The 12,579-nt window shown below is 44.3% G+C and overlaps 1 protein-coding gene across 2 annotated transcripts in view; it reads left to right on the top strand.

Moving 5' to 3' along the window:
• The first annotated feature begins 2,512 nt into the window (after positions 1-2,512).
• Positions 2,513-12,579, top strand: part of cdon (cell adhesion associated, oncogene regulated) — a 34,441-nt gene continuing 24,374 nt past the window's right edge. The window contains exon 1 of one of the 2 annotated variants that reach the window (XM_040037613.1): positions 2,513-3,026. The gene's annotated coding sequence lies outside the window, so the exon portion shown is untranslated. The remainder of the gene's footprint in view (positions 3,027-12,579) is intronic. The other variant, XM_040037614.1, reaches the window with a different exon arrangement.

Raw genomic sequence — 12,579 nt, forward strand, 5'->3', positions numbered from 1 at the left:
ATTTGGAATAAACGCTGATGTGAGCCAGGAAACAAGCCGCATATCAGTTAAATGTGGGCCAGAGGTCAGAGCTGCTTTGTGTGCTTAATGTTTCTGCTGCTTCTGCGCTCAGTGAGCAGCTATCTGGAGCTGCTGTGGCTCAACAGCGTGGAGCTGGCAGCTCCGTACAGACAAGTGAGTGTATCCCCCAGGGGGCCAGAGACAGCCGAACCCTCAGTGCATGAGAAGTGTCTGTGCTGTCAGCTTTGGTTCCCAGCGTGGCCTCTCCTCCTTGGTTGCCCCACCCGCCCCCATCGAGGCCCTCCATGGCCCTTTGTGTGTGGACCGTGCTCCCTGTGGACTAGCCGCTCTCTGGCCTTTCACATGCGACTGTGTCCAATCACCCCGTTTCCCCCCCCCCTCAACATCAGGAGTCTCTGTCTCCATCTCCAACCAGTGGCTGACCCTGAGAGAGAGAGGCTGTCATTAGTGAGCTGAATACCTGCCTGAAGGAAAATTAATCATTTGTGGAAAAAAGATGAGGAAAAAAAAAAAAAGAAAAGCGGATAGCTCTAGCTAATAACATTGACTTCATAAAGGTTTATAAGGTTCAACAGATTATGGTTATTATTGGTTAATAAATTGTGTATAACTACTTCAAATCGCTATATAAGCAAATAAAGAAACAAGCTTTTGGCTGTAATAAACCCTAATGTGCTTTTGTGATAAACCCTTCTTCTGCCAATTGCATTTATTTAACATTTAAAAGTGATCCAGCTAAAAAAGGTTCTGATGGTCTGAGGAGAGGAGTAGCAGTCTGTAGTCATCAGGATCTGGTTACGTTTAAGCCACTTTCATACATGTACTGCACCCCTGAAATCTTCTAGACATCGCCTGAAGGAGCTGCACATGAGATCACTTGGACCAGATATTACACAGACTTGTGAACGGAGCAGATAATTGTGCTGAGACTTTACAGCGAGCACATGTGTGCTGATGTGCATCATATCCTACATCCTGAATGCTCTATGTGGGCAAAACACCTCGCCTATCTAGCAGCATTTCCAATAAGTGAGAATGTATCAGACACAGATAATGTCTTGTTGTATGCTACGTGTGTGAAAGGGCAGATTTAGGCAATTTCTGGAGAAATTTGTCATGATTTTAAAGGTAATTTGTGAAAATGACTTATGCTGGGCAAAAATAATTCCTTAACCAAAATAACGACCTTGTAATGCCAAAATAAGCAATTTAAAGTCTGTTGGAATGTTTTTTAAATAAAGGTTAGGACTGTCCAACTCTTCTGAGCGAAAACAGAGGTGTGGCCTCTGTCCTTCATCAGACATCTTCACCACCTCCGCCATGTTGTTTTCCCTCGCTCGCTGTGTCAGAGATTTGCTGGTTTGTTGGCTTTGGCCGTGGCCATCTAAAGCCCTGACTGGGTTGACCCAGCCTTGGGTGGACTGGCTCACACCTTCCATTAGAGTCAGCTGTCAGATGGTGAGCTGCACCTGCTGTCTAAAGCAGGGTGGGCCCGCCGCCGCTGCCTCCACCGCCCAGCCAACGCTGGAACACATAATTACTACCTCAAAGATGATTATGCTGTTTACTCATGCCCATACGCACAGCAGATGACTGTTTCACACTCACAGCTCGCTCTCCCCTGCCTCGCTGAGAAGGCGTCTCACCTAGTGATGAGGAAATTGTAGCAGCCAACCAACATTCAGACCATCCAACCAACAGGCCTGATGCCAAAGAATGACCCACAGCTATTAGCTGTTCAAACACCCTCCCTCCCTAATAACTTTGACTCAAGTCAATAGTTCCAGTGAGAGCTGGTTTAGTCTACAAGGAGCAGAGAAATCTGATGAAAGTAGTCCCTGAGACTGAAACACAAGATTAAGACAGACAGACAGAAATTAAATGAGCATTAAGCAGAAGCATGTTAAATATGTGTGGTTATAGCTTTACACTGTAGCTGTTCATTTTACTTTGACATACCAAACAAATACTTCTTACCTATAAATGTGTCTCCTCACCATCTAACACAGACGCAGACTCCTCTTTGTGCATAATTCAAACTGAATATTGGAGTTTCTGGAATTGTAAGTAGCATTACATGTGTAGTAGGTTTTCTTGTAGTAATTACCAAGCTGCAGGAGATCAGAGTTTATTGTGGACTATTGAATCCTATCCCTGCTTTTCACTTTATTAAAAAAGGGGCCAACTTTTAGCCAACTTAGACCAGACCAGCATTTCAAAATGTCTGTGCTGTCATTTTGTAATTTTCGAGATTCATAAGTGACATAAAATCCATCAGTTTTTTTGAGAAGCATTGATTGTTTACAGTAAAAAGGTGATATCAGTGTGCATCATTAAGGTGGTATTAAATAGTGGGAGAATGTTGTGGTAACGTCCTGATAACGCTGTCCACGCGTGTGCGCAGACGAGGAAGGAGGAAGTTATTTTCTCGTTAGACTGTAAAACTTGTTAATGCACAGTCTATACAGGGCAACACCCCCCAAGCCCTCTGCTATTTCTCTCCCTCCCCTTTTCCAGGAGTCGTATTGAGCGTCGGGGCTGGGACATTCCTGGTTTGACGACCAGCTTCGCCGCTGCCATGATTTGCGGAGCAATTCGACACTGACTTCAAAGATGCGTGTGTGGAAGAGGCAGCGGTAGAGACGGAGACCGAGCACTGCAGAAAGTTACAATAAGACAGACATACAGAGACAGAGAGAGAGCGCCAAGTCGGGACTTTTACTGAGAGAAACGGACTCCAGAGAAAACTCTCCACCACCGCCGTAACGCGAGTATCGACCAGGGGGGACTTGGCGCACCTTGGCCCCGACGCCTGCGCTGCTTTTACGGGTTTGAACTCTCTCTCTCCCCTTTTCAACCTCTCCGACTGCTTTCATGTTCCTCAAGCCGTCTCGCACTTTGAGCCCGTTTCTAATGGAGGGCCCGGTACGGATTTGCCAACAGAAGAATGCGTTTTGCTGCTAATTCACCGGACGTCTCGCAGCTTTTGCTCTCCTGCAACAGAGGTAAGACGGCACGGAGGGGAGGCAGAGAGGGGAGTCCCGGGCTGGCTGCCTGACCGGCTGGCTGGCTGGGAGAAGACCTGGGGTAGGATTCAATGTGGAAAGCTCGAGTTTTCAGGGAAAAACAAAAGAGATGCTAGGGTAAAATAGGCAGAGAGCTCCACGGTGCCGATTTGATCCATGTTGTCTTGTTTTCTTAACTTTGAATTGTGGCGGAGAGACCAGCGGCGCGGAGTGGCACTGTGGCGAGCGGAGCGTGTGTACGTTTCCATGAATTAAGGGCCCGCACTATAAACCAAGTCTGCTATGACTTTAAATAATTATTGCCCATAATTGTACTGGGTATTGAGTCTGCATTGCTTTGCGTGAAGTATAAGAATATGATGTTATGGTCCTAAAAGAGCTTGAAATAATCTCTTTTAAATTCTAATGCTGAAATCAATTCATAAGACTCCTTTAAGCAATTCTTTTGCCTACAGCCATGGTTTGTATTTTGCTTGAACACGCACAGAAGCACTCAGATTAACGTTGCTATTCAGCAGTTCTCTTTATCCTTTATGTATCCCCTGATTTGAAGCAAAAGAAAATCCAAAATATTTGTTTGGTAAACAGTTCTGGCAGCTCCTTGAAGGCAGCTACGCTCGAGTTAACATCCCACAGTTGAAATCAGATGGCCTGCAGGCTCCATTTCTTCTTTGAAAGATGAAAGAACATTTTTAGAAAAAAGGCAAACATGTCACTCCCCTGACACATTGGATTCACCTTGGTAAAAGCTGAAAATGGACTGTCAACAAATCATACTTTTATTATAGAGAAGATCCACATTTACCACTGTGCAGAAACATGGTGGCTTGGACTAATATTTGAAGTACGGTAGTGTGTTTTTTTCCTACAAAAACAGAGAGCCTTTATTGTTTCAGATGAATCCCCAGAGGGTGTCATAAACGTTGGTTTGGTAAATCCATGTTACCATTGCTCAGACACTTGGCAAGTGCACAAATCACTGTGCAAAGCATGCAAAAGCGACTTTACCTGCCTGGCAGACAGAAGGTGTCATTATTTACTCAACCAGGGGCATGCTTTTGACAAAGAGTAAAAACATTAGAGACAAAGAGAAATCTTTCAGTATACTGAAGAAAAAATATGCAGGTGTGCAAATATATGGTCATGAAACAGCCTTCACGTTGCTCAATTCTCCTCGGTTTCATGTTCCTTCTCACTCTTCTAATCTTACAAATAAAAAAAACAAAACAAAAAAGTAGAAATAAAGACGGCGCTGCTTTGAGCTCAAGACTAGTTGTACAAGTGTGGGCATGAACAAATTTTATTCAGGCTATGCACTTCAGGAACTTAAAGATTTATGTTTTCACAGTCCTATGCTGATGCAACCCAGTTTTCTAAATCATTGTATTTATAAAACTTTCAGCTAAATGTGCATATGAAAATGTAGTATGCACCATAAATATTGTAAGTGATAATATGAGATTAAGACTGTTGCTCTGGGTGGAAACGTGGAAAGCGGCAGAGTAAAAGTGACGGTAACGTGGTGGCTGCTGATGCCAGATTCCTCAACTTCCTCTGTCTGCTGTTCATCCTTATCATCAGAGCTTCACAGCGACTATTGTTACATAGGGGTGACTCTCAGAAAGCTGAACACTTAAAAGTTATCAAGAACAAAGTCTTGAATCCCTCTCGAATGCATGACATCCAGTCAGTGGGACACACATGGCTGCACTCAGATAAAACACTTTCAAGTTCAAACAGTTGCTCACGCATTGTTACGTTGGTGGGGGACAAGAAGACACTTCCGATGGCTTTCAAATCCTTTCAGTGCTTCCCGATATTGGGTGAGCTTTTGACAAGGGCAGAGCGAGATTTGCTCTTTGTGTTCAGGGCGTTGATTTTGAAGGAGAAATCCTTCCTCAGGTTTGAGTCTGTTCCAAGAAGTTTTTTCTTTTTAAAAATAAACAAAAAGCTAAGGTGTAACTTTTTCTGCAGCCGCTTTCCCTCATTGTAACCTAATTGGCTCTATGATCCTTGCATTGCTTTCTACTCAGTCCGTCCTCTTGGACCGACTACTCCTTTATTCAGAAAGCTCAAGTGCCAAACGTATCTTTGTTTTATGGCAGCATAAATATGTGTTTACAGTCTTTATTTGCTCTGTTATTTTTTTTTTTAAATACCGTCTATATGAGGCTCTCTTTTGTGTCCAAACTATATTGCTGTATGGTATAGTACAAGTTCCTGATTTTAAACTTTCCAGAATGACTTTAATGTATTTAGTACAATTGACTGTGTTTATCTATAGTAGCTTTGTATTGGGAATGTGACTGAATTGGAGGACAGAGCCTCAGACCCTTTTTTGTGTGTGTGTGTGTTTGTTTTCCCTGCATGTATTTAGGGAAATTAATAAACCATTAGTGGCTCGGCGCTTATCAGACAGACCTGAACAAAGCACAACGATGCCATTAAGCGAGTTGGAATAATGTTTGAGCCATTAGGGTGCTCGTTAATGATAAACACATGTTGCTGTAGGAGAACTATGTTAAGTGGGCAATTTGGACATAAGCACGTGTAATGATACCAGCTCCGGCTCTTATAATGGCTCTTTTGATTTTTCTGATGCAGTACTATATTCTCACAACCACTTGCACACCAGCAATGACAAATGACTGCTGAATGTGGTTTTGTTAATGATTAAACCAAAAAGTAAAGTCATATACAGTGAAATCTTGCAGTTCCTGAGATTATAAAACATTTTTTAATACTCATATGATTAATTAATAAGTTGATTGACAATTAAAGTCATTAAAGAAAATGTAAAAAAAAAAATCTAATATCCTGAGATGCTTTTTTTTCCTCTTACTTCAGACTCTGGGAAAGTCCAGTGGCCCTTCTCATCATTTTCTCACCATTTTTAAAGTAATTCTGCTGTTAAAACTAATTGTGAATAAGCAGTTTAGTTGTAGATTTGTAGATGAAGGTTTGTCTGAGGTGAGTGTGGAGGAAGAGGGAGACTCGAGTATATTTTGGCCATCTCCCACATTCTCCCCTTTTCTAAGCCGAACAGATTTGAGGCCTGTCAGTAAACCTCAGTTCTGGCTCTAAAGTGAATGGAAGTGAGTTTAAAACCTAAATCACAATGTGGCTTGCTTGTTTATTTGGTTTCGCGCTCTGATCTGTCGTATTATTGCACCATTGGATTCAACCTTTGGCTGAGAAGAATGTTATGAGAGTCATAAAGCAGGAGAAAATTTCGTTTTTGGAGCGGTCACGTTAGTTTTCATCTCCTTCACAATATTTTGACTGCTGGAATTAAGACTTATTCATTTTCTAAATCTCTGATTACTAATCCATTTCAGCTTCTTAGTAATAATAATGTAGAATTTATGAAACTGTTTTATGGTTGACGTTAAACCGTACAAGTAACTATTCCCAAACCAAAACCTGGCTTGTTTTAAACTCTTGACATATAGCCCTCTTTTACTCTCATTGCTCAGGGATTGAGTCATACTGCAGCATTTTTACCATTTTCTATTGCTGCCCTTTACTCTGAGAGCTTCAGCTCCCATTCGTCAAGGGTAGAGTCAGACCTCAGGCCCCATCAGATGGACAGAGGGGAGTTGTGGGCAGCATGCCAAAGAGCCCCCATGTTCAAGGAGCCAAGGGGGGTGCTGATTGACAACACCCAGCAGCCATGGGCAGGGGGTCGCTGGGAAAGATGGGCAGGTCAGAGTAAGAGTTTGAGCTCTTGTGACTGCTGGGTTGGTGAGAGCGCCCTGCAGCTGCGGTGCTAACAAAAAAGGCTTTACTTTCCAACTTCAGTTTCCCTCTGTAAATATATTCTGTGGGCTGGCTGTGAGCGGAACTGGGTTGGAATTGAGGTAGCTGTAAGGTGTCGCTTGTGTTTATGTGAAGCAGACATAAGTAGCGCTTCTTATCTCCTATGAGCTCACACTGTCATTATTTTAACTACACTACGCACATTTCTCTCTGCGGGACCCCCACCTCCCCCACCCATCCCTATTTCTTCTATTCCCCCGACTCTGACAGATGATCCAAACACAGCAGCACAGACTCGCCGTACTACGCAAACTTGTTTCTCCTGTAGGTTACAGATGAGCTGCGTGCTTCCTCTGGTACGACTCTTCCGAAATGTCAAAGGTGAGCTGACTGTAACTCAACGTATACACCAGCTCTCAACAGATCACCATATTGAGTTTCTAAAAATTCAGAACCTTGAAGGACCTGAAACTGGATAACGACTTTCAGGAGATTTGAGAAATAAAATGAGAAACATCAGGGCGTAATTGTTAAGACAAACAAACAGTTTTTGGAGCAGCAGAAACAGATGTTCCAGCCAGCCACTGAAATGCAGCGGGATGAGGAGATAGGCAGGGTGAAGAGGTCTGCTTGTTCTCTGAAAAATGTTTGCATACTGTTAATGTAATGGAAATACAGGCCTTAGCTAAATATATATGTGTCCATGCTTTCAATATGATAAGGGAATGTAAGCCAATACCACACACGTAGCGCTTTAAAGCACAAACGCAGCGTCCAGGCGGCCGCGTAGATTCTGAGAATACCCCAAGGGCAGGTTGTGCGACACAGTGGGATGCACTTTTTACCACAGGAAAATATAGTTGGGTTAACTTTGATCCATAGCTTGGGGATGTGGGGGTTATATGGAAAGAACAAAAGATGAAAATGGACTAGAATACTTTAATGATCTCGAGCCATGGTTTGAAGTACGTCGCTTTCTCTAGATGCCTTTATTTATGGGCTCATAATCATCTGAGGGAGTGCCTCTTGGCTTGTGCAGCTACAGTACATGTGTCTTTAGCATGATGCAGAGCACCACATGCACGACAGAGAACAAAATTTTCCCCGGGAAGGCCTTACGTGGCATTGCGCGTGCAGATACCCGATGAAAGCCATCGTCCTGTGTTGTTAATCAGCCCCAGAGAAGATTTCAGGGAGTGAACTTATGAACTGGACTCCTCCTGCAGAGTATTTCAGAATTTTTTTTTTCCCCTTTTCTTTCTGCATCCTCAGCGTCTTCCTGTTTGCAAGATTCATTTCTTTTCCCCTTCCTGTTAGCGACCCCACTAAATACGCCTGCATTAGTCCGTCACCTCGTAGCAGGCTCTAAGAGTTAGCCTTTTCTGCTTGAATCTGCGGAGCGACCGCAGCTTTCTATTTCAAATGTTGAACCAATAAGTCACATCTGACATGGGTTTTCTGCAAACCAGAATGTGTGTGCTGCTGAAAAGCCAGCACAAAGATCAGCAAGACTATATTAAGGCAAAACTAGCGGCTGGCACTCCCCTGCAGCTGACAAACAGGCTTCTTGTTTGAAGGGCTGTTTTCCTCCCAGATCAGAGTGTGAGGCAGTGTGGGTACTGCTGCTGCCTGCCTCCGGGCTTGTGGTTGTGGGTGCCATTTTGGGCCTTCCCTACTCTGAGATGTGAGCCTTTAGGGAACATTGGAACCCCCTATTTATAAAAGATATTCAAAGTGAGTGGAGGAATGTAAGTCAGAGGGATAAAACATAGGGTTGGTCCAGCCTTTTACATTGTTCGGAGAATATTTTAAGATGGGAGCAGACATTCTGCATCCTGCGGAGTATAGTTCTGCCTTGAGATGGATAGATAAAACTCTGTTTTGACTGACTTTAACAAAGTAAAGTAAATCACTGTCACCGTTTCGCGGCGCTTTCACACAGTAGCAAACACACACGAACCCAGACAAGAAAAAACAGAGTTGCCGTAAGCCACAGTTTTTCTATTTCCGCTGTGTTTTGGTGTTGTCATTGAGGTTGCGTTTCTGTTGGCGCCGCTGCAGCACTACATCATCTCCCAAAAGCTTTTCTCACCTCCAGTGCTGCAGCAGTAAGCAGCGGGGACCCTAAACATTTCGGAGAGCTTTTTACAGTTTGACCAGGAGCCAGAAGTGGAAACTCGGATGATGTGAGTGTTGATGTATCGCCACCGAGTTTGTTTTGCGATCATTTGATGGCTGCGCGGCAAAAGAGGAGCGTTACAAGGAGAGACGGATAAACATTTAGACAAACTAAATAAAGCATTTACACACTCTGTTTGGGACTGTATATTTATCTTTGGGTCTTCGAGCTTGTACGTGTAAGGGGGGGTTGGGTTGGTTTGTTTGGGTTTTTGCAAGAGATTTGTGGAATCTGTGAAGAAGACTAATTATATTTTAACCTTTTTGCATGTCTTTGTTTTTGTTGTGCCGGCGGCTGGGGAGTTTTTAGCAGATGAGGCTTTCCTCACCCCGTCCACACACACACACACTCCTCTCCAGCATGAATATATTGCCATTACTCTGTTATACTTACAAAGTGCATTCATCATTATGAAAAAATGAAAATGTCTGTGTGCACTTTCTTTCTCACGCCTCTCGAGTGACAAATGAAGAAGAGCTGCTGAGGCAGCCCAGTTCAGTTTTATTTCTGGCCGGTTTTAAATCCTGACTTTGTGAAACTGAGTTTCTTGTTAGTATCTATTTGGACACCTTGTCATTTTGTTTTCGTTGCACATGTTTGAAATTACATTATTTAATGTATGTTTCAGTCTGAAAGTGCTTTTGGTTGGCAGCCAGGGACCTATCAGGAGGAGACTGAACAGGAATTGTTTGTCTGCGTCTTTGCTGCTTGTTGCTGTAGAGACACGGGCAGTGATGGAATCCAGGAGAGCTGGGGAGGGACGGGAGACTGCGCTTAGTGGAGAAAGGGTGGGGGCAGCTGGATCGCTGTATGCCCATGGTTTATAGCCCACACAACAGCATTTAAAACACAGATAGCATCTTGACTCCCACAGCAGAGCTGGACATTTTCAAGTCTTTTGGCAAACTTGATCATTTTTCTCCTCCCCTGCATCAGCATGTTTTCCCATCATCTCTCTAATCAGGACTGATAGTGGGGAATGTAAATCTGTGGCCTCCTGCCCCCGGTGCCACGGCTGCACAAGCTCCCAGCTCCCCTCGCACTTGCCATGATGAATCAACGTCTTGGCACATGCTGGAGATCAGTGTTATAACGCACCCTGCGGGCAAGAAGGCCTTCTTCTGCATTCCTTCTTTCCATCAGAATTACCTTTTCGTCTGAGCAGACGTTCCCCTGTGGGCTGAAAGGCCTGTGAAATCAGTTGGAAGGGCCCAGAGAGCTTAGACAATGGGGTAGGGTTGTTAGTTACATGCGCTTTGCAAAAGGTCTCGAGGTGGCCTTGTATGGTGGCGATACCCAGGGATCTGTTTCCAATGTCCGAGGCTGCTATTGAGTTTCGCCCCTGTGGTTAATCCTGCTGTTCAGGACCTTGGGAAACAACCATACCTCCCTACTTTCCTGTCCCTCCCCCGCACAGATTCCCAGGAAAAACAAGACATTGCAGAACAATCGCCAATTAAGATGGGTCTTACATACTGTACCATTCAGTCTCTATCCCTTCTGTCTCAATCTTTTTACCCCCTCCCTCTTTCTATCCACTCTCAGCTCTCTGTTTGTTTCCTTGGCCAACAAGCCTGAGGGTAGAATTAGCGCTGTCTCCCAGGTCCCGGCCCTGGCACTTTGGGAGGGTCGGACTCTGGTGAACGGAGGCGTTGTTGGGAGGAGGTGGGGGAACGGGGTGTGTGTCCTTGGTAAACAGGGCTTTGTGGGATGTGACTGTCTGATCCCCAGGGGCCTCTCCTTTCATTGCTCTTCTGTCCCGTACAACAGCACTGTAGTCAGGACCTTGGCGTCAAGACGCTCTGGGACCCGCTTGGCCTCGTCATCACCCTGCGCCTCCCGGACTGATGGTTGTCTGTCAGCTGCACACAGACATGAGAGAAACAAGTGTCTCAAAAGTAGCCTGTCCTTGAAGATGTCTGCTGTAGAAAACTCTGTTTAAATCTTTTATTGAGACACCTTCATTAACTTTCTCAGGCTCAGACAAGTGCAGTCGATTTGTCTCATGGATAGACTAAAACCTCCTTCTCATTGTAAAACAAAAAGGACCCTCCCTTTCTTTCCCTAATTCCCTCGGTTCATTCCAAATCATGTCTGTCTTTTTCTCCCTTACTTTAGCTCACCCCCTTCTGTCTAAGACAGTCCCACTTTTAATAAGATCTCAGTCTTCAATCAGACAGAGTAAGGCCATACCAGAGGCCCAGTGTTTCCACTCATTAGTTTTTCTCGGTGGCCCCGGGCTGCCTCGGTGGACTCACCCAGACCAATACAAGAAGCCCATAATGGTCCCTTAGAGTCTGTTCTATGAGTCGGGTCTTCCAAAGTTTCTGGGCTGAGCTGAATGTAGCTCGGCTGAATCATCAGTCAGTTTTGGCAGTTTTGGATGTCTTTATCTGTACGCCTCTATCTCCGAGCCAAATAAAGGAGGAGAAAGAAGTTTGGGCTTGGCCACTTTTCACCTCCTATTGAATGTTTCACCTTTTTAAATCCTACACATCTCCTTTTACTTCTCTTCCAGAGAGCCTTTCTTTTTATTTTTCTGTTATAGCTTTTTTTTACCCCATTGCCTCTCATCATTCAGTTGTGAATTTATCTCCCATCTCTTGTGTGTATGTGTGTGTGTGTGTGTGTCTTTCTCTGTCTTTTCTGTGTGTCTGTCATGCTCTCTCTTTGTGGAACTGAGGAATGTGTGTGCTGCAGATCCTCTGTCAGTGAGATGTGGGGCGAGTGCAGACAGGTTTGGGGTATAGCATGTGAATCCGCTTCGGCACACAGGTCAGATTAGACCATCATACCAGAAAAGACTTGCCCTTTCTCTTACACCCCACTGATCTTTTACCCTTGACATCTTTATCTCTAAGCTTCAATTGGTTCTGGTCACCTGTAACAGTTTGCTCTTTCTTAAACTAAACCTTTTGATTTAATGAATTTGTGCTCTTCTACTATTCATTATTAGTCATTTATGATAAAAACATGATATAAAATTAGTGCATTAATGTTGGAGGGCTGCATCATGGTGTGTGTGTTTCTCTGTGAAGCAGAGAAGCCAGGCCCCTGTCTCAGTCAGCAGCACCAGTTGTGACCTGTTCTTCCTCTGCCCTCCAGGTCTTTGATGCTTCGCTGCATTGCTTTTGTCCCTGTTTACCCAATATGACAGGGATATGGGCCAGTCCCACATGGGGGCAGATGGGGCTTTAAGTAGTTCCTGCAGAGAGGGGGCCAAAAAAGAGGTGCAGGTGCTAATCGCCCTAGAACTCAAATCCCTTTCTTTTCCCTGAGGGCAGCCTGTCAGTGTGTTTATTTTCTCCTGTGTCATCACCAGGGATCCTGCTTGTCCTGTGAGGGGGTAGATGGTTTTATTCCTCTGTTTGAATGTCTCCCTTGATAGAAAAATAAAGGTGGTGCCTCTCAATCATATATCTGTACTGTGGAGTTGTCCGGAAGGGAGTATGACAGATGAAGTAAAAAAACAACACAGAAAACAGAGTTACAAAGTCTCAGGAGATTGATGTTTTTCTTGCAGTTGCACCGTTAAGCCAAGTGTCAGTCAAAGATTTGCCAAACATACATGGGTCAACCCCCCACACCCAAAAA

Source organism: Simochromis diagramma, unplaced genomic scaffold (genome assembly GCF_900408965.1).
Source record: "Simochromis diagramma unplaced genomic scaffold, fSimDia1.1 OVJJ01000463.1, whole genome shotgun sequence".
In the NCBI taxonomy this organism is placed as follows: Eukaryota; Metazoa; Chordata; class Actinopteri; order Cichliformes; family Cichlidae; genus Simochromis; species Simochromis diagramma.